We start from the raw sequence: 21,563 nt of genomic DNA on the forward strand, positions 1-21,563 counted from the left end.
TCAATCAAACATATAAAGTATAAACATATATAATATAATTTTTGACTTTGATGGACAGAGTTAATTCTTTATTTATAGTGCATTGCCTTGTTGTTAAAGTCTCATTCAGTGAAGAAAATGTGTGAGACTTTCTCCTGGGAATGCTTTCATACATTTCTACACAGCCAATAATTTCCAAAATATTATCAAATAAATAAATAAATATGAAATCGTATCAATGCATGTATAAAAAGACTAAACAGGGCCCCCGCACTTGTGCAATCGTCTAATTCCATGTTGATATATTTCGTCACTTCACTCCAGAATATTTCTTAGCTATTCATAGTTCTGGTCTTACATTCTACATATATAGGACCTTGCTGACGATCTGTCCATCAAATATTCAGAAGCCATATAAAGTCCTACATTGTTAGATCTATGATTCTTAATAACTACAAGTATACAAACAGCATATATCAATAAATAAATGCATTACAGGGCACAGCTAATGAAATGATCACACAGGTCAACCTTGAATAGTTGGGGCAAGTATGGACACATCAATAAAACTTGATACAATTCTCAATTTGAATGGTGACTAAATATTTGATGTGAGTCTGACTATAAGGAAAGCCAATTCATCCAATGATTTCAAATGTTGCAAAAATCTACTCATGTTAAATGTAGTATAAGTATAATTAACATAACGTTTGAGCAAGACACCCCAAGACACATTCATACCAAGTTTAGTTCAAATTTGTCAAGTAATGTCAGAGGAGAAGATTTTTGAAAGAAATAACATAAACAAGAGGTTCCCAGGAGCCTGAATCACCCACCTGGTTGAATTTTGCCTTTCAAAGGCAATAAATTTAACAAGAAGTTGTCCAACAATTTTGACTCAAGAAGTCTTTGGTAGAGCTTAACATAAGGATAATTTCAACAATTGAAAGTTTCTTTTAATCTATCATAGTTTTCAAGATATTGGCTGAAAACTGTTAAAGAAGTCATTTTTCCCCTTTCAAGGGCAATAACTCTTACAAGGAGTCATCTGACAACTTTATCCCTGAAGACTTTTGTAGTCCTAATAATAAGGATCATTTCAGCTATTGAAAGAATTTGCCTAAACCTAATGGTTTTGGAGATATATGTGAAAAACTACTGTCTGACCACTATGTTCTATTTTTAGTAATGGTGGCCATGTTTTTTGACGAATCAAAAATCCCTACATCAGTTCAATGCAAAATACCCCAAGAAACACTCATACCAAGTTTGGTTTCAATTGGTTAAGTAATATCAGAGGAGAAGATTATTGAAAAGAAATAATATTAAAAATAGCAAAAATCGTTGAAAAACGGCAGTAACTCCAACATGGCTTAACGGATTAAAACTAAAATTTGACAAAAATATATCTCATCATGCTAAACACTTACCTGTTTCAGAATTTAACTAAACCTAATGGTTTTGGAGATATATGCAAAAATCTGCCGTCTGACCTCTATGTTCTATTTTTAGCAACGGCAGCCATGTTTTTCGACGAATCAAAAATCCCCACATCAGTTCTATGCAAGCTACCCCAAGGAACATTCATTTCAAGTTTAATTTCAATTGGTCAAGTAGTGTCAGAGGAGAAGAGTTTTGTATAATTGTTAACGACGATGACAGATGCCAAGTGATGGCAATAGCTCACCTGGCCTTTGGCCAGGTGAGCTAAAAATAGCAAAAAAAACGTTGAAAAGGGGCAATAACTCCTAAATGGCATGACCGATTAAAATGAAAATTTGACCACAGATAGCTCTCATCATGCTGAACACTTTAACTTTGTCAGAATTTGGCTCAACCTAATGACTTAGGAAATATATGCAGAAAACTGTCTGACCCGCGTTCTATTTTTAGTAATGGCGGCCATGTTTTTTGACAGATAAAAATCTAAACACAACTTTAGAGCAAGATACCCCATGGAATATTCATACCAAGTTTGGTTCAAATTGTTCAAGTAGTGTCAGAGGAGAAGATTTTTGAAAGAAATAACATTAAAAATAACAAAAAAACGTCAAAAAAGTCAAATAACTCCTAAATGACTTGATAGATTAAAATGAAAATTTGACCACAGATAGATCTTATCATGCTGAACACATTTACTTGACAGAATTTGTATAAAACCAAACGATTTTTGAGATATATATATGTATAAAACTACAGTCTGACCCCTATGTTCTATATTTAGTAACCGCAGCCATGGTTTTACGGATAAAAAATCTTAACACAACTTCTGTGCAAGATATCGATACAATGAGAAACATCTGTGCATAGTTTCATATAATTCCATTTAATAGTTTCAGAGAAAGATTTTTGAAAGAAATTACCTTAAAAGTAGCAAATAAACGTCAAAAAAGGGCAATAACTCCTATATGGCTTGATAGATCTAAATGGAAATTTGACCAAAGATAGATCTTATCGTGCTTAACACTTTCACTCTGACAAAATTTGGCTAAACCTAATGGTTTTGGAGATTTTTGTGAAAAACTAGTCTGACCCCTTGCTCTATTTTTTGTAACAGCGGCCAAGTTTTTTGAAGGATTAAAAATATAAACACAACTTTTGTGCAAGATACCCTGAGGAGCATATGTGCAAAGTTTCATATAATTCTACTTAATGGTTTCAGAGGAGAAGATTTTTTTTAAAAATTGTTAACAGACGACGATGGACAACGACGACAGACACCAAGTGATATAAAAAATAAGATGAAAAACTTAAAAAAAAAACAGTCTTTCAAAAAATGATGTTTCTTGCCACTTTGACCCCTTGTTACTAAAAAGCAATGGGAAATATTCCAATACTGATTGAAAAATTCAGGTAACAGGCTGTCTATTAGCTTTTGGCAAAATATAAAGGCTTATTTTAGGGCCAAAATTAGGACATAAAAGTAATTTTTTTGACAGCAGTGAAGTATGTGCATAACATGAAAATTTACGAAATCACATGAAAAATAAGTGCTTCTTTTTTTCGAAATTCCCTATGAATTTCAATTTTTATAAAAGAATTTCACCCGATCTAAAAAAATTCTTTTAGGGCCACTGGACAGTCTGAGGTAGGGATTTCCATGAGGAATTCTATGGAAAAAATTTAAAATCAGACCAGGAAAAAAAATCATTGTTAATGTGTGACCTCACTTCAGCCCCGATATAATAGACTGAAAATGCGATTTAAAATCTGTGAAATATTCTTAAAACAGAATTTTATGAGAAACAAATGAGCCTGAATAAAGCCTTAAGAGCCTCAATGCCTCACTTGGAAAATTTGAAACCATGTGGTCATATATACAAAAGGTTTAGAAAGTTCCAAATACACACATCAATCCTGCCATCCACTTCACTATCTGAGCTACATGAAGGCAAAAATGTGTTTTCCCATAGGTTTTCAAAGGTAACTTAAAAAGTGGCTGCAAGAACTCGCTGAGCCACCTAAGCCACACAAAAAGTGGATTGTATGAAGAGTGTTTTCTGGTCATTAAACCTGTCAAGATTTAAAACATTGGCATCTGTGGTTTCAGAGTAGTTGAACTTTGAAAACTGACCAATCAGAACCATATGGTCGTCTTGTTAAATCAAGTGGAACCAAAATTTTATCACATGTAAAGTTGTCCCTTTAATTATTTCTGCAAAGTTTAATGACCATTGGTTAAGTAAAAGCTGAGATACAAGCAAAAGTGTGTTTCCCCATAGGGTTTCAATGGCAACTTTTAGTGGCTACAGCCACCTGCTGAGCCACACAAAAAGTGCTTTCAGCTATTTTAGAAGGCATTAAGTTAGTTTCAAAACATGGGCACCTGTGATTTCAGAGGAATTGATCTTAGAAAATTGGCATGAAGCTAATTAGGTAGCCTCTGGGTGCCATCTTGTTTGATCAAATGGAACCGAAAGTTGATCACTTGTATAAGCTCTTACATAAATCATTTCTACCAATTTAGTTACAATTGTTCGAGGGGTTCTTTATATAGTTTATATAAGTTAAGCAAAACTGAGAAAGGTTTACAGACAATGGAAGATCTGATGCAAAGTGATGGCATAAGCTCACTGGGACCTTTGGTCTAGGTGAGCTAAAGAAAGAAATGTTAAAACTAAATGAGACTGAAACCTTTTTCATCAAATTTAAATAACACTTCTGGTCTTTGTCCCTGGATTACATTCTTTTGATTACCACTATAACCTTGGTTCTCTTGATTACTCTTATCTAACCTTGTTAGGCCTGTTTACTACAGTAGGGGGGCAGTGACCCCATTTTAAATGGCAAGCTTCCTCTAGCAATAAGTAACAATATAGCAAAAGTTTATGACATTTGGTTGACTATAATTAAAGTTATTGCACAGAAATGAAAATAATAGACAACAATATCACTAGACTTCTGCTCAAGTTATATTCAAACATATCATAACATGATTGCAAATTTTCTTTGGTCATGTAAAAAACCAATAGCATGTACCCTAAAACATTGCCTATGTACAGAAGCTTGGCATAACCTTCATTGATAATCAACCAATCTAAGATAACCCCAATCTGTCCAAAGAACCAAAATCTAATTTGTTTCCATTAACAAGCAGATCTTAAGGGGTTTAGTTCCATTACGTTATAGTAAAATGAAACCATGTAAATGTAATTAATTAACTGCTTGACAGCAGTGATATATATTTCTGATAGAGGGAAGTAATTGGTTATCAGCTCCAAAACTGGATAAGAAATATGGTAAAACCAGTCAATAACCAATTTAAAAGCATGTGTATTCTGTTAAATGATACTAATCTATCATTCCTTATCAGTATAAAATTCATTTGTTACAAATTGTATTCTTCAAACATCACTTATATTTACATTTATGTCTATCATACAATCAATAATGAAAAAAAAAACACTAAATAGGTATAAATAATTCACCTAACTTTTATTATAAAAAGCTTTGCTGCCAAGCACAGCATGAACCCAACTTTTTTCATGAATAAAATCCCATAACTCCATTACGTAAAATCTAAATTTCATATTAACTTAAAAGGGGCTTTCATTAATAACCAAACACATGAGAGGTTATGGAACCAACTCTGAGTTATTGTGCAAAGTGTGAAGTTGTCAGACTGATTGATGCAGTCAACTCAGTTTACCATAATATGTCCCTTCACTGACAAGCATATAAAAATTTGATTTGACGAGTTCATAGAACATTAGGTAAGATAAGTTAAATAGTAAGTTATGTTATTAGTGCTGTGGGCAGGTATCAAAAAGTGTTTCAAGTTTAGTGGGCCTAGAGGGTATACCGCTATATCATATGTCAATGGAAAGATAAATCATTGTTGTTAAAAACGGTAGTAAAGTTTCCTGCTATTTTGCATTAATAAGAGAAGGAGTCAAAGATCAATCGGCCCAAATACAGTTTGATAAGTAATTTATGTGAAATTGTTTATTGTAGGTATAGGGAATCGGGTAACATGTAAAGATCATGTGTATAGCCGACAAAAGTTGACTATTTAATCACTGAACAAAACTGCCTTGCATTTTAGTGCATTTTCAATGAGTAAGAGATAACAAGACACCGTGGAATATACAATGTATATCTAAAGATTCTGTACTGAATAACAAATAAAATAAACACAATGTTCTCGATTCGATCTGCAACATAAGCTTTGCAAAATGAGTTTGAATTTGCAAATTTTCACATATTTTAACTACTAATTATATTAAAATAGTAAAATATGAAATCAATTCTTCGACAACCTGTTCTGTTTTTCGAACTGCTGGTACAATAGAAAAGCATATATATTATCCAAAGTAACTTATTTTTTGACATGATCAATATTTTAAGCATATAGATAAAAGTTTGACATATTTTTTTTTCTGTTATTCAATACCTGAGTGTGCAACAATGTTCGTTTTGAGGAAATTGGGACGAAGAGCAGAATATCCATAGTCAAGATAAAGCACCAGAAAAATACAAAAATAGTCAAAAGAATTACATATATAAATTTAAAGAAATAATGAGCAGCGCAGGCTTGATAAAAAAAAAACGGGTTTTCAGACCAGGTTCATTGGTAGGATATTTATTGTAACCCCTTTTCTCTGTTTTTCCTCAAGCCTCTGTAGATCTGTTCTTTTATAAATGATGTCATTCCAGATTTAAATGAAGGAGGGAAACTTGCTTAAAAGTCATTTCATATGTGACTGTGAAAAAAAAAGAACATTACAAAGATTTTTGTAAATGGATTATTTAAAATAAAATTGGCCTTTATTATCATATAGATCGATCACATGTTTCCAAGTTATGAGTTACATTTTTCTGATTCCTATCTTTTACAACCTCCTCACTAGGCAAGGGTTACGGTCCTGCCCCTCCCGTTGAAGGGAGGGGGCAAGGCCGTAACTCTTGGTAGCGAAGCTGCTTTTACCGTTGTGATAAATCCCATTTTCAGTTTAATTTTTATTGGTATTTAGATTATAAGAGATCAGAATTCGAGAAGTGAAGCCCCTCTCTTTTTCTAATATTCTTGATCTGCCCCTGCTCTGGACAATGATGTTTCCTTCAAACTTGTATTCCATATGTTACCATTTTGTCTTATTCATACGGCTACTGGAGTCTTTTTGAGAGGTATAATATTATACTGCGTCTGAACTTCTTTCTTCTTTTTGCATTGGAATGTTAACAAGGAATCTCGTTTGTGTTTATCAACTCGTTTAATCTGTTCAGAGGAGTGGCAAATCCAGAGGGAATGCAGGTGGGTTGGCATCCCCTTTTTATTGGAAAATTTGTCATTTTCACGTGAAAAATTGAGAAAAAATGTTAAATAATGTCCACACACACACACACACACACTTTTTCAAAGGAACACCGGCCGGCACCCCTCCTTTTAAAAAGTCCTGGAAACTAGACAAATTGTGCGGAAATGATTTTGTGTTTAACAATTTTAGTACAATTAATAGTTTAAATCTGTGGAAATTTGCAAATTCAAACTCATTTTGCAAAACGTTGTGTTTATTTTATTTGTTATTCAATACAGAATATTCAGATATACATTTCATTATTCTATAGTGCCTCTTTATCTCTTAATCATTGAAATGCACTAAAATGCAACCAATTTTAGAAGCAATTTTGTTCAGCGATTAAATAGTCAACTTTTGTCGGAAAAAGTTATTTTTTTTTTATACTTCTGAAATTCTATACATGTGATCTTTACATGTTACTTGTTACCCGATACCTACAATGAACGATTTCACTTAAATTACTTATCAAATTGTGTAGGGGTCGATTGATCTTTGACCCCTTCTCTAATTAATGCAAAATAGCAGAAATCTTACCACTTTTCAGTTAGAAAAGAATGATATTCAAAAACTACACTGACTTATCTTTCCATTGACATACTATAGATACCGTGTAGGCCAATTATAGTTTGAAAATCCGTCCGCAGCACTATATGTAGTGCTTAGCATACTCTGGACTGTAGCGGCCAGATAATTGCCAGATATTGAATGTCATTCCATACAAATAAATGACACATATAAGAATACAAAAAGCTGTCTGAAGTTCCTACTCAAATTACTACTTAAAGATCTACACTACTACAACAAGTCAACATGTATAAAATTCAAGATTGGTCATTTACATGTCTTCATGTCATTATTTGATTTTTTAGTTTATTTTGAAGGAGTGCCATCATGTATTTAGTGTGGGTTTTATTTCTATTGTTGATGGGGCTTTTCAAGGCTTAATACCTGAAGGTGTGTTCACACTTATTGAAAATGTTTTGGTGATCTCTGTATTTACTGTTTTTATGAGTGTGATACGATGGCATTTCATCTGTTCCCTTCTCTATTATTTTAAAAGTATGTTGAAGATTCATTGACTCTGTTCCTATCTAAATAGCTCTAAATGAAGCAAAGAAATAAGACCATAACAAATGTAATTGTTATTGGTGAGAAAATTGCTGTTACATTTTTCCCCAGGAACAAATTTCAAGTAATTTGTTAATTTCTTTGTTGGGAAAGAACTGAGTATTACCAATAATAGAAGTGTAATAGAATCATTTCTGTAGAACTACAATCAATATTAGTTGTAAAGAAATGACACGAGCTGTAATAGGAGGTCTCGCTATAATGAGGCGTAGGGATTTACAACAATCCTCCCATTAATGGAAACTAAATCAACATAACAATTCTTCTTACAAAAACTTATATACACCAGCCGGAAGCCACTAACACAGCAGAATTTCTTCTAACAAGCAACCTAGTATCTTGTTAATTTCACTATCTAAGTTTCTCTTGTAAGTTGCTCAAGTTTACTAATAAAGCAAACTGTCAACAAATTTAGCAAATATTTTTCCCTTTACAAAAAACTGTCCAGGAGTAAGTTTACTTGAAATTCTGCTATTTCCAAGAGATATTTTTAGATCAAAAGCTAAAAACTTTACATCTTTACAATTTGAAAACATCGGCCCTAATTTATGAATGACTTTTTTACTATTGTGTGTATTTTGGAAGACCTAAAAGGAAATATACATACCTTGACAGTCGTCATCCATTACTGGTCAGTCTGGGTCAAAACACAAACGGGTACACGCTGGAAAGGCTAACATAAGGGATAGAGGCTGATGCATAATTAAAGAGATAAACAAGCAGACTATATGGGATTGATTAGTTTTAATTGGTGTTTTATGATATAATCTATTAAGATAGCTACTTTTCAACCAACCTTCAAGAAAACCCCTACATCGTAGCTACTATTACTATAAGCTTCTTGGCTTAGTGTCTTTGTTGTAACATTTTTAGAAAAAAAATCCTGTAGTTCATGCATGGTAATGAAATTTGTATTGAAATTTACAGGAAAAAGCTTTCAAAGGAATACCTTCATTTAAACCATTTTTTGACTGCTATTTAGTACAATTAGTATCCGCAGAAAGGATTTATTGGCAAAAAAGCTTTACATTCACATAACAAAGTTTGAAAGTATCATTTCTACGCAATTTTCAATAATAAATTGCAAGGTTTTAATGTATTTTTTTTTAATCAGCCACAAAGACCACATTCTGTGACAAACTTAATATAAAAAGCTTTCATAGTTGGAATATTAAGCAGAATTTTCACATTTTGGGTCTAATTTGATCTAAGGATGAACTGTAAAAAAATTAGCTGTCAAATCAAGCACATATTTAAATTAATGTTATGCAATGTCTACATTGATTATTTCAGGACCAAATCTGATAAACCCAAACATACCCCTTTAGGCTAAAGCTCCATTATAATTGATTCATTGACTGATTCTGGTTAAACATATATATCATATGGCAGATATTTCATGCACTTCAGGATGAGTACAATTACCAATCAAACAGACCCTGCTTTGTACTAGTCCAACATGTTGAGCCAGTTTTTTTTATTGTGCAAGCTGACAGAGGCAATAGACCACAGGTATGGCATGCCAATCAGTCATTACTCTATCCCCTTATCCTTGGTGGAGAAGCAGTGGCTACCAACTATTAAGTCTATGGTAAGACTTGGCTGGAGAATGTTTAATATGACCTCCTGCACTCTAGGCGAGCATGCTACTCTAAGACTTGGCTGGAGAATGTTTAATATGACCTCCTGCACTCTAGGCGAGCATGCTACTCTAAGACTTGGCTGGAGAATGTTTAACCTCCTGCACTCTAGGCGAGCATGCTACTCTAAGACTTGGCTGGAGAATGTTTAATATGACCTCCTGCACTCTAGGCAAGCATGCTACTCTAAGACTTGGCTCGAGAATGTTTAATATGACCTCCTGCACTCTAGGCGAGCATGCTACTCTAAGACTTGGCTGGAGAATGTTTAATATGACCTCCTGCACTCTAGGCGAGCATGCTACTCTAAGACTTGGCTGGAGATTGTTTACTATGACCTCCTGCACTCTAGGCGAGCATGCTACTCTAAGACTTGGCTGGAGAATGTTTAATATGACCTCCTGCACTCTAGGCGAGCATGCTACTCTAAGACTTGGCTCGAGAATGTTTAATATGACCTCCTGCACTCTAGGCGAGCATGCTACTCTAAGACTTGGCTGGAGAATGTTTAATATGACCTCCTGCACTCTAGGCGAGCATGCTACTCTAAGACTTGGCTGGAGAATGTTTAATATGACCTCCTGCACTCTAGGCGAGCATGCTACTCTAAGACATGGCTGGAGATTGTTTACTATGACCTCCTGCACTCTAGGCGAGCATGCTACTCTAAGACTTGGCTGGGGAATGTTTAATATGACCTCCTGCACTCTAGGCGAGCATGCTACTCTGCAACTACCAAAGCTATTCATTTTAATTGATAGTATTGTGTGTGATACTTTCAGCTCAGTGTCATATTCATTCCTTGTGGAATTTTCATTTTTAGGGGCATTTTTGTCCTAAAGACACATGTACACTTATGCAGGTAAATATAATAAGTATAATCCAAAATAAAAAAAAAACGAAAAAGGGCAAAACATGTATATCGACATAATATTTCTCCAAAGTTTCATAATAATTGCAGGAACAGTAATCAAGGGGACCAAGATTCTAGCAGAAATCAAAAGAATGTAATCTAGACATGGAAAACAGACATACACAACAAAGAACATAAAATAACCACAATAATACATACAAAGTAGAAAAGTAAATGAGCAACTTGGACTCCACTAAAAACTTGGAGCATGGACCAGGTGCAATGGTAGGGTGGAAAAGTTTCCCAGATATTGTACAAATATTTTTTTTTTTATGAACAAAGACCCTTCACTTGAAAACATAAAATCAATAATCATAAAAAACAACCGAAAGAGAGCTTACATTTGTAAATATAAGCTATTTTCCAAAGATTAAAAAAAATAACCCATTTTGATAAGAAAACAATAAGACATGTACATGTATATCACCTCTTTCACATTGTCAAAAGAGAGAAATGAACACGAACAGATTGATAATATAAGTCAAGTATTGCAGCTTGATTTCAAAAAGAGGAAGTTAAAGATCATATACAAATGTATAACAACCAACTGATGGGTGACACACTAAATATAAGTTATATTTTACTATTATTGTATTTAAATTAAGATATGTTATGAAAAAAATATGAAGAATGTCAGTCAAATTTACTTTATGTATTTCCAAATAATAACCAATGCCTATTGTTTGCACATATTGCCTAAATGACTGTGGCACCCCAGTGTGTTCCCTAAATGATTGTGGCATCCCTGTGTGTTCCCTAAATTATTGTGGCACCCCTCTGTTCCCTAAATGATTGTGGCACCCCTGTGTGTTCCCTAAATGATTGTGGCACCCCTGTGTTCCCTAAATGATTGTGGCACCCCTGTGTGTTCCCTTAATGATTGTGGCACTCCTGTGTGTTCCCTAAATGATTGTGGCACTCCTGTGTGTTCTAACACCAAAACAATTAAAACTAATCACACTTTTTTTAAGAATTATTTTGGTTATAGAGCAAAGTATTGCCTTTTGTATATTTTCTGACAAACTGTTTATCAAAATCAATGAAACATTATTTCCTGTCCTTTGTAAATGGTGATCATTTTGACAGACATCCTTGCTTTATAAGATGGATAACATTCCTTGTTACACTCTGTATCCCATATAGTTAGAGTGGGGAAATGCTCTCTGACCCACATGTGGTCTGGGAGTAGGCCACAGCATCATTAGAACAGTCCAGACGATAGTAGGACATACTCTGAGTTCTTTGGTAAAGTATCCATGTAAGGGGCAGTCGTGCAAGATCCCTAAGGATTGTTACTGACTAATCAAATCATCATGACCCTGATAATTGTGGGAGCATACACTCTTGGCTGACGATCCCAGCAACAATATGTCCAGTCTTGAATTTAAGATGGGTGTTTAAAAAACTAAGACTCATTATAGCGAGACCTCCTATTATAGCTCGTGTCATTTCTTTATAACTAATATTGATTGTAGTTCTACAGAAATGATTCTATTACACTTTTATTATTGGTAATACTCAGTTCTTTCCCCACAAAGAAATTAACAAATTACATGAAATTTGTTCCAGAGAAAATAACAGCAATTTTCTCACCAATAACAATTACATCGTTAAGTACTAGTCTTTGAAAGAATCATGCAAATAATGTAATATGTGATACATCCAAAAAAAAAGCTATACATTTTTATTTTTTTATAACAAGTTGCTTTATAGGTCTCTACGATGAAATGTATAATTATTCATTTCAATCTGTCTGCTCTCAGGAGATAATCCACATTGAAAATCCAGAAGTTTCTATTGTATTTTAGTGTCATTTACAGAGTTAATTCCCTTAATTTTGAATCCTACAGTACACTCTATATATTTTCTATTTCCTAAGAACAAGAGTTACATGAAAATCCACATGTTAATTTCTGTTAACTACAACATTTTAAACAAAATATCAAAAACAAAAATATGAAGGCTTTCCAACCGTGAAGCACATTTTGCATGACTCTCAGCTGGAGTGCTATTAAAGTCTAATTTCTTTTGTTTAAGTTAGAGCAATTTATATAGGAACACTCACTCTAGTTTGGAAATCTTCTTATCTATCAACTCCATACAAGGACATATCAACCAATCATGCTTCATGTGTTTATTCAAACACATTGTAAACTTATATTCCCAAAAGTGTGGAGGATAAAGAAATGGGATACCTGAATACCCAATAATTGTTTGTTCACACATGTTTGAATGACATTTCATGTACATTTTTAAATGATTTTCTTCAGATAAATACTGTTGATATTGTCCTCTTTTTGGCCTGTAATATCAAGTTGTTTTCCAATGAACTGATTGGATGTCAGTACAAGTTTAAAACCAGTCTTGGAAATACATGTGAGTGTGTGACTCCATTTAAAATGTACAATATGGACTTACATCAAAGTAGAACTCTTACAGTGAGATAAAATTTCCATTTGTTTTATGTGAACATGGAATCAATAGAACAGTTGATATAAACCAAATATATTCTGAAAAAAAATGTGGAAAAGGAACTAAAACTTAACTAAAAATCTTAAAAGATTTTTTATACTTTATTTGACATATACAGTATGAAGGAAATTTCCAGTACAGATAGTGAACAGTAGTATTTGAAGCAATTGATCATTTGACAACATGTAAACAAAGGTCATTGTTTAGCTTTTATTTGGTTATGGAAGTGTGACTTTCTTTTGTATGTCATAATTCTCGTCCTCTCAACCTCTTTACACAGATATCATTTCAACTAATGTATGAGCAGCTGAAGAAGAATGAATATGCAAAAAAAAATGTTTACACACACCAACAATGTCAACCAACATGTTTACACACAGCAACAATGTCAACCAACATGTTTGAACACAGCAACAATGTCAACCAACATGTTTACACACAGCAACAATGTCAAGCATTTATTGAGCAAGCATCCTAAAAACTTGCTTATAAGCAGTGGAAGAAAATGAATATCCAACTCACAAGTCTACACCAAACACTAATGAGCAGCTGAAGACCAACATGTTTACACATACATGTAGCAACACTATCAAGTATATTTATTGAACATGTATCCTTTAAACTAACTAATGAACAGAGAAAGGAGAATAAATATCCAACCAACCCTGCAAAGTATTTATTGAACATCTGTCCTCCAAACTAACTTATAAACAGCTGACGAATAAATACCCAAACTGGCAATGTCAAGTAACATAAAATACATGTACATGTATCCTTTAATCTATCAGTGTTATATGTGTTTTTGCATCTTGTGTCATTTATACATTGGACATTTAGCATGCAGTACATTATAAAATAGAGCGCTAGTAACACTAAAATGCAATTAAATACAAATTTACTCACTTGAACAAAGACAAATTCAGCTCTAATCCATTTGAAGATTTATGTTAAATTAATTTAAGCCTGAATATTCACATTTAGTCAAGAACAATAATTTGTAGAAAAATGATAAATGTTTTATAAACTATTTTCTATTAGTTTTCCATTTCTTGGGTTATTTGGTTCCAACAGAAAATCAATATTGAGATATATACAACTGTTGCTGAAGATTACACAGACTGCTACTAAGTCAGATAAGAGACTGCAACTTATTTTTCCACCACCACAATATCAAAATATGGCATTATATTCAATGATAAATCTTGCATAAAACATATGTACCAAATCCTTGTATATTTTGAACAAAACATTTAATTACAAGCTTTTCACATGTAAATCAAGCAACTTAATAATCATCCCATAGTAAGTTATTTGCATAAATGTATGTATAACAGATTTGTTGTTTTACAGAATCTTTCTTACTTTCTGCCCTGTGCTAGTCCAGGCGACAAAAGAATAGGCCAGTAGCAGGGATAAGTTTGTCCTCAAGAAGGCAACTAAATAGGGCTCAGAACCCTTGTCAGGATCAGGGCACTCTGCCCACAGAGAAACTATGTTGTATGCTGTAATAGTCTCATCATTGAAATGGACAGAGCAGTGTACGTTAGGACTGACAGAACAGTGTATGTTAACACTGACAGAGCAATGTACTTTAGGACTGACACAGCAGTGTATGCTAGGACAAAACCATTCTTGCCAAAAGTGCCTATGCATTTCATAACCATTTCATAAGCAGAGATAAAGGTCATAATGTGTTTCCCCACAAGGTTACTAATGATAAATTTAAATAGTTAAAGTTGTTCACAAAGCCAGCTGAACAACTGATTGTGGATGTGTATACAGCAGGATATAAGCACTGGAAGTTTTATTTCAGTCTGAGAGAAAGTTACATCCTGGGAACTCATCAGGTTATTCAGGTTGTTATTAAAGAAAAACAAAACATAGAAAGCGAAAAATTAATGGGTCAAGGAGCAAGCAACCAGGGGAAAAAATTAAGCTCCTGCCTACCAAAGAAATACAAAAATTTTAAGCCAATGCAAACGATGTCTGATATTCCATTCCCTGTCACTTTTTCTAAGTTAATTTAAAATATCAATGTCTGTTTCATGCCAGATTAATTTCAATTCTACCACACTAAAATTCAATCACATTAGAAAGTGAGAAAAAAAAAATGTATAGATATATTCACCGGGACTACTTTTGTTTCTAGGGATGTTTTTCAGTTTGTTTAATAACATATTTTTCTTTTTGTGTTGTCTAAAAATATAAACAAGCAATTAAAAATCATTGCTTGCTTCATTAGGTTGACACATTTTCTACCATCATTTTCCATGTCCGTTTATGAAAACTAGAAGCTCTAGAGAGGCTGAATCACTCACCTGGTCAAAAACAGACTTTCTAGCCTTCTATAACTGGAGTCTGGACCTTACTGTACTACTGTCACAAGAATCATTTAATCAAAAGAGAACATCTTTAAGTTATCCACCCAGTTTTTCATGTTATAAAATAAATCTCTCATTGTCATTTTTTGACTCTTCAAGGAAAACAACTCTAACATCAATCAACAGATCTTCATGAAAATTTTGGAATACTTCCGTCTCACCATGCTGACCAATTTTATCCCATGAAAATTTGGCCAAGACCTTTGGTTTTTGATTTTTTTCCATAAATTCTCAATTTCTGGTCATAGTGGCCACATTTTTCAACAGATCAAAAATATTCATACACAGGAGGTTAAGGACAATCTAACAAACATTCATGCCAATTATTTGGTTACAATCCATCCAGTAGTTTCAGAGGAGATTTTCAAAGTTGGAAATGATTAAATTGGGGGAAAAAAATTCAAGCCCTATAACTCATACATCTGTCAACAGATATTTCTAATAATTTTGCCATAGGTCAATCCCATCAGCTGAACAATTTTACACCCTGCCAGATTTTAGCTAAACCCAACTGCTTTTGAGTTATTTGCAAAATTCTGCAATTTGACCCCTATAATTTGTAAGATTTAAAAAAAAAAGATATTTAATTTGACATTATTTTCTATAATATTTGGATATCTGCCAAGACCAAATGTATACCATTAGACAATATGGGTATTATAGATACACATACCTTCTAGTCTGTACACATACTGGACCTCAATATCGCTTATTAATGTCATTAAATGATAGTATATGTGCCTGTGAGCTGCCCACAATACCTATTGATATGAATGATAATGCATCAAAATATTTGGCTAGAACAAAGTTGTAAGCTACAGGCACTGACACTGATGATAGATTAAAGAAAAAAGTAGTGTACATTGACTAAAATCAATTCAATGATGATAGCCTGATATATCTGATGTTGACAGAAACTTGATTAAACTTAGTTAAAAGATCAATCACAAGAATAAATGTAGTAGTCATTGATTCAGTAAACCTTCCTGTTAATCATGCTAATTTCACATTAACTGGATTGTCACAAAGACTGTAATACAGAAAATAATTTCATTTAAACTTATATACAGAAGTCATTAGGGGTGTATATTATATACACTGTATTAATTAGCCTAAAAAGACACAATCCCTACAGATCTGTAAATACATTTTTTTTAATAATTCAAATTAATTCGATTAAGAACAAAAAAATATTTGTGATTGTTTTATCTTTAATAATGAAGTAGCAGTCTTTGTAAGAATTATGCAAATATTGTAAAATGTTATACACTTATAAAAAGGCCACATATTTTTATTTTTCTTCAATAAGTTGCTTTATAGGTCTATATAATGAAATGTACATTTATTCATTCCAATCTATCGGCTCTTAGGAGATAATCCACATGAGAAATCTAATTCTATTGTATTTTAGTGCCATTTACAGAGTTATCTCCCTTAATTTTGAATTGTGTAGTACCTTCTATATATTTTCTATCACCTATGAACAAGGGTTATATGAAAAGCCACATGTTACTTCCTGTTTACTATGACATTTTATACAAAATATCCAAAATAAAAATATGTAGGTTCCCCCCCCCACCCCATGAACCACATTTTGCATGATTCTTAGCTGGAGTGCTACTTAAATCTAGCAAAATTTCAAAATGGAATTCTTTCTTTCTGAATTTGCTGTAAAAATGTTACATCAAATTGACTCCTTAAATTTGTACTTTGGATGGTGTTGTGGTAGTAAAAGACAACCCCAAAAAGGCTATTAAAAAATAAGGCAGGTGTAACCTGAGAAAGGACAAAGTTATAAGCTACATGCATGTACATGTATCAGAGTCTTATTGATAACAGCTTCACGAATCTTAAGTTAGGTGTTCTAAGTCTTAACTGACTTGGTAGGACTTGTCTGTGGTTCAAGTTTTCCCATACATTTGTATTTTAAAATTCCATATTTGCAAAGCTGATTACTTTCTGTCAGACTATGATCCTACAGCCATAGGTTAAATTGGTATGGATTAATGTTATGATGAATTTGTCATCCATAATGCATGACAAGGATTAACAAAAGGTGTTTGATGTAAACTTATAATATCAAAGCCATTCCATGAAATGCTACATTTACGTCAAGATGAAAGTGACAGCAAACAGGTATGTTTTACAATTAAATTGCAGCCAATTCACTCATATGTCTACACTTACTCAAGGCCTGTGTGATGCGATAAATAAATCTAAAGAACAGCCTGTAGTTAATGTCAAAGGGACCTAGCACTGACAAGAGAACATCATTTGATGTATTCATATCTGTAATAAGTTTTTTTTTTATAATTATAAATTTCAGTATGTCCCTAAATAAACAAAAGAAGCACAATTACTATATTACTTCTTTGTAGATTTGATGAAAGTACGAACTGCTCTGGTGGTATAATATCTGTATCACCAGATTTATTTTGGACTTGACTTGATTATTGGATTAGTGTTCGGTAATTTTGTTGTTACCCAGATTTAATGAAAATATATAATCAATATTAAAAGAACAAGGAATTTTATATAAAACGGTTAACCAAAGGAATTATCTTAGTATGGTGACATTACTCTTTACCATTGTTATGAGTTACAAATAAATGACAAAATAAAAAAAAAGCTTACAGAAAATTGCTACATCTTTTATGCTAAGTAGATAAGTTAGAAATTATAAAGATCTGGCGTTCTCTTTTTATAAGTAAGTGTATTGTTAATATGATAATTGATTAGGTCACAGAACTAGTCATTAAAACTTGTTACAAATTACATCTCCATGTGTTAAAAAAAAAAATTCAGCATGGGTGATTATAATACAATGTACATTGGTAATTCATGATAACAAATTAATCATCCTATCTATTTCACAGCTATATTTATATAGATTGTCTAGCAATTTATTTAAAACTAAATAAATTTGATAATTTTATTATCAGCAGATAGATATTCCAAATCAGCAGTGACGTCAAATAAAGTTAACGTCACATGAGAAAAGTGTTCCGAAGTTTTATTGTGAAAAAGTCCAAGAGTACGAGAGTGAAATTTTTATTTCACAAATGATTTATCAAAATTCATTACACATGGACAATTCAATAATTCAATGCTATCTAATCATAATAGATAGATAATCATTCACATTAATTTGCGATTATTTCCCAAGCAAAGATAGTCATAGATTTAAAAGTCGAGTCCAAACCTATCGATGATTAATAAAGACTTACTTCTCCAGTAAACTATCCATCATTCTATCTGATACTGTTGATATAATGTCCGACATTATAAAATCCTTACTTATTTCCGTACTTTACATTACTGCCAACAACCAATTTAAATTTTCGAAATATCCAGAACGAAGTTAAAGCAACGTAAGTTTAAAAGTAAATAATATCACACAATAATTGAATGTTAATTGTAAAGTCAGTTTCCTTGCACTGCACAATAAATGATAATTTAGGTATTAAGAATTTTCCATCACAATTTTTGTTGTCCAAATATTTTTGTCTGAATTACCCTATCCTTAAGTCCTTCAAATCTTTAGATGATATCACAGCTGACATTTTTCTAATTATATGATTCCTTACAAAGTATAGCTTGTATTTTATGATGGTGAAACTCCATAAAGCCTGTATTATTCCTACACTTATGACCATATCCTTGAGGGCTTCAGCTGGAAAGACTTGCAATAATCAAGTAGTACATGAGGGAATTCTAAGAATTCACTACCTAATTGGATTTCAGGGTTTGGGGTGAAAAGCGACATATACTTTAACTTAGTATTTGTACAACGTTTCAAAGAAAAGAACAGTATTAAGAAGCAACACTATTTACAGCAAGTAAAGACGTCAGAGAATAAAGTTGGTCTTTGCTTTATTGAACAATCATTACCTGATAACATACATATGTAAAGGTTGGTTCAATGTCTACATGTTGTGTTACAGTGAGTAAAACAGTTAACTTCAGGAAATAGAGTTGATCTTCCATTGATTGAATGACTATTACTTAATGAAATGTCTTCGGTATTTTATATATAGTGAAGAATATTAACTTTCTGTCATTTCACAGGCATTTTAAATTAATAGAAGTTTGATAGAAAGTTTCAATTTCTTAGTTAATTGTCCAGTTAACTACCTAAGGAAGTTTTAGTCAACATTAACCATTAACTCTCCCCCCCCCCCAAGGTAACTAAATTTCTTGCTGTAATGCTCATGAGACAACAGTCCCAGTAGTAAAGTCAAAAAGACATTTGCCTTCAAATGATATTTCAGTATTTCAATATTTAAGAAAATAACCAAAAAAACCAAATAAATGCCAAAGTACTTTAACCCCGCCATATTTTTGGGGCCTGTCCCAAGTCAGGAATTTCTGGCCCCTATGTCTTGTTTTGTTTTCACCTTTAGTTTATTTTGTATGTTAGTTGAGTATACAGGGGCAACTCTATCGCTGCACCTGTGTATAATGATGTTTTGGGACCAACTGCAGCCTGCCCTATGGTATGAGGATTTCCTCTTTCACTGAAGTCCAAAAGGTGGCCTTGGGCTGAAAGAAAATATATAAAAGGAAACACAACATGTCTGTCCAGACATAGAATTAATTTGGACTTAAGGAAAGGGTTTAACTTTTCCAATAAAATAGAACAGTGTTCCTTGCCTTCCTGCTACAGTTATTGTTATAAACACAATAAATTCTTAATTGCTAATTTTTAACTAGTCCAAGGGGTTCTTAATTGTAAAATTTGGCATAACTTTTATCCAAATCAATTATTGATGTTATAAACACTTGCAAAACATAGATCATAATCTATATTTCCAACAAAGATAATGTTCGTTCAATTTTGTTTGAAGACAAAATAAATCTTATTTTTACAGCTCACTCATTAAATTATATCACATGTTTCCTGGGAGAGTAGCAGATTGATTCTCTTTGTCATCTCTAGTTATTGAATCAAGATCCAAATCATATTCCAGATCATAACATTACAATTAACCATATTACAGTGCTATACATCATGAATAATAACCAGGAAACCAAAACAGTTGAATGGAATACAACTTGATGAAATAGAATACATGTATCAAAAAATATCTCCATTGGATGGAAAACAACTTGATTCAATATACATTGTACATGTAATACATGTATCAAAAATACCAATTATAATCAATTTAATTTCTTATAAAAACAATTAAGCAGATCCCTGGGTAAGAAAAGAGATGGGGTAACTTACTAAGTTTGGCATCAGTATCAACTAATTAAAAATGAAATGATATATTTTTGATTTAATTAATTGCACTCTTCATTTATCAAAAATCTATTTAAAAAATTCAGTACATTAACATAATCTAAGAGTTTTCAGAATTTTTTAGTTGCAATCAAGTTTAATCAAATTAATTAATTTTGTCCTCTTGAAAACTGGATCCAGAATCAAAAATCTAAAGCATGGTCAGATTCAGTAGAACTCTAGCAACATAAGGTGGTGTAGTAATATATAATTATGCAAATCATATACAAATGTACAGTACAGTAGCCCCTGTCTGAAATGCCCTCCCCCCAAATTTACCCCATATAAATGGCCACCTCCTCTGTTGACAGATTTTTTATTGATGTTTTTGGGATATTTTTGTGTTGCTATTCTTAAAATAAATCTCTGCAACTACATAACAGATTTTTACTTAACATTGTGTATATGTTCACTATTTTGAAAGTTTTGAAATAATATTAAAATTATGGAATATCATCCAGACTACATATATTAAAAATCACCTAGAAAAATAAATACATTTGAAGGCTAAACTGTTGATCTTGAACTTGATGATCATATATAAATTGTACAAAAATTAACTGTCCAACATCATGAACTTATTTTAAAGATTTTTAAAGGAAATGAAGTGTAATTTTAGCATGTTTGGCACGATGGTAGTCTAATTAAAAACAGTTAAAGGTTGGTCAAGTGCTGTACAAGGTAGATCAAATAGCATCTGTTTAATGACAACTGGTATTTCCTCAGATATTATGATGTTGTAACAAATATTAGTTATTTTTTTAAATATTTTTTTTCAAATATACAAAAGTGTTACACAAATCTTAATTCTAATTTTTGTAAGTTTAAAATAATACCAGAAAACAACTAGTTTTAGCTATGAAAAGTCAGTTCAAATGCAAACATTTTCAAAACTATAATATAAATTTTATATTGAAGCTAAAATAAGCCTTTAGAGCCTCTCTCTTTCTACACTGAGATGATTCC

General features: G+C 32.4%; 1 protein-coding gene across 2 annotated transcripts in view; it reads right to left on the reverse strand.

Moving 5' to 3' along the window:
* The window catches only part of LOC148601929 (N-acetylated-alpha-linked acidic dipeptidase 2-like), a 67,914-nt gene that overhangs the window by 41,675 nt on the left and 4,676 nt on the right, over positions 1-21,563 (reverse strand). The gene's annotated exons all lie outside the window — the stretch shown is intronic.

The sequence above is a fragment of the Perna viridis genome, chromosome 12 (genome assembly GCF_037379345.1).
Source record: "Perna viridis isolate PV_CMFRI_1.1 ecotype Kerala chromosome 12, ASM3737934v1, whole genome shotgun sequence".
NCBI classification, from domain to species: domain Eukaryota; kingdom Metazoa; phylum Mollusca; class Bivalvia; order Mytilida; family Mytilidae; genus Perna; species Perna viridis.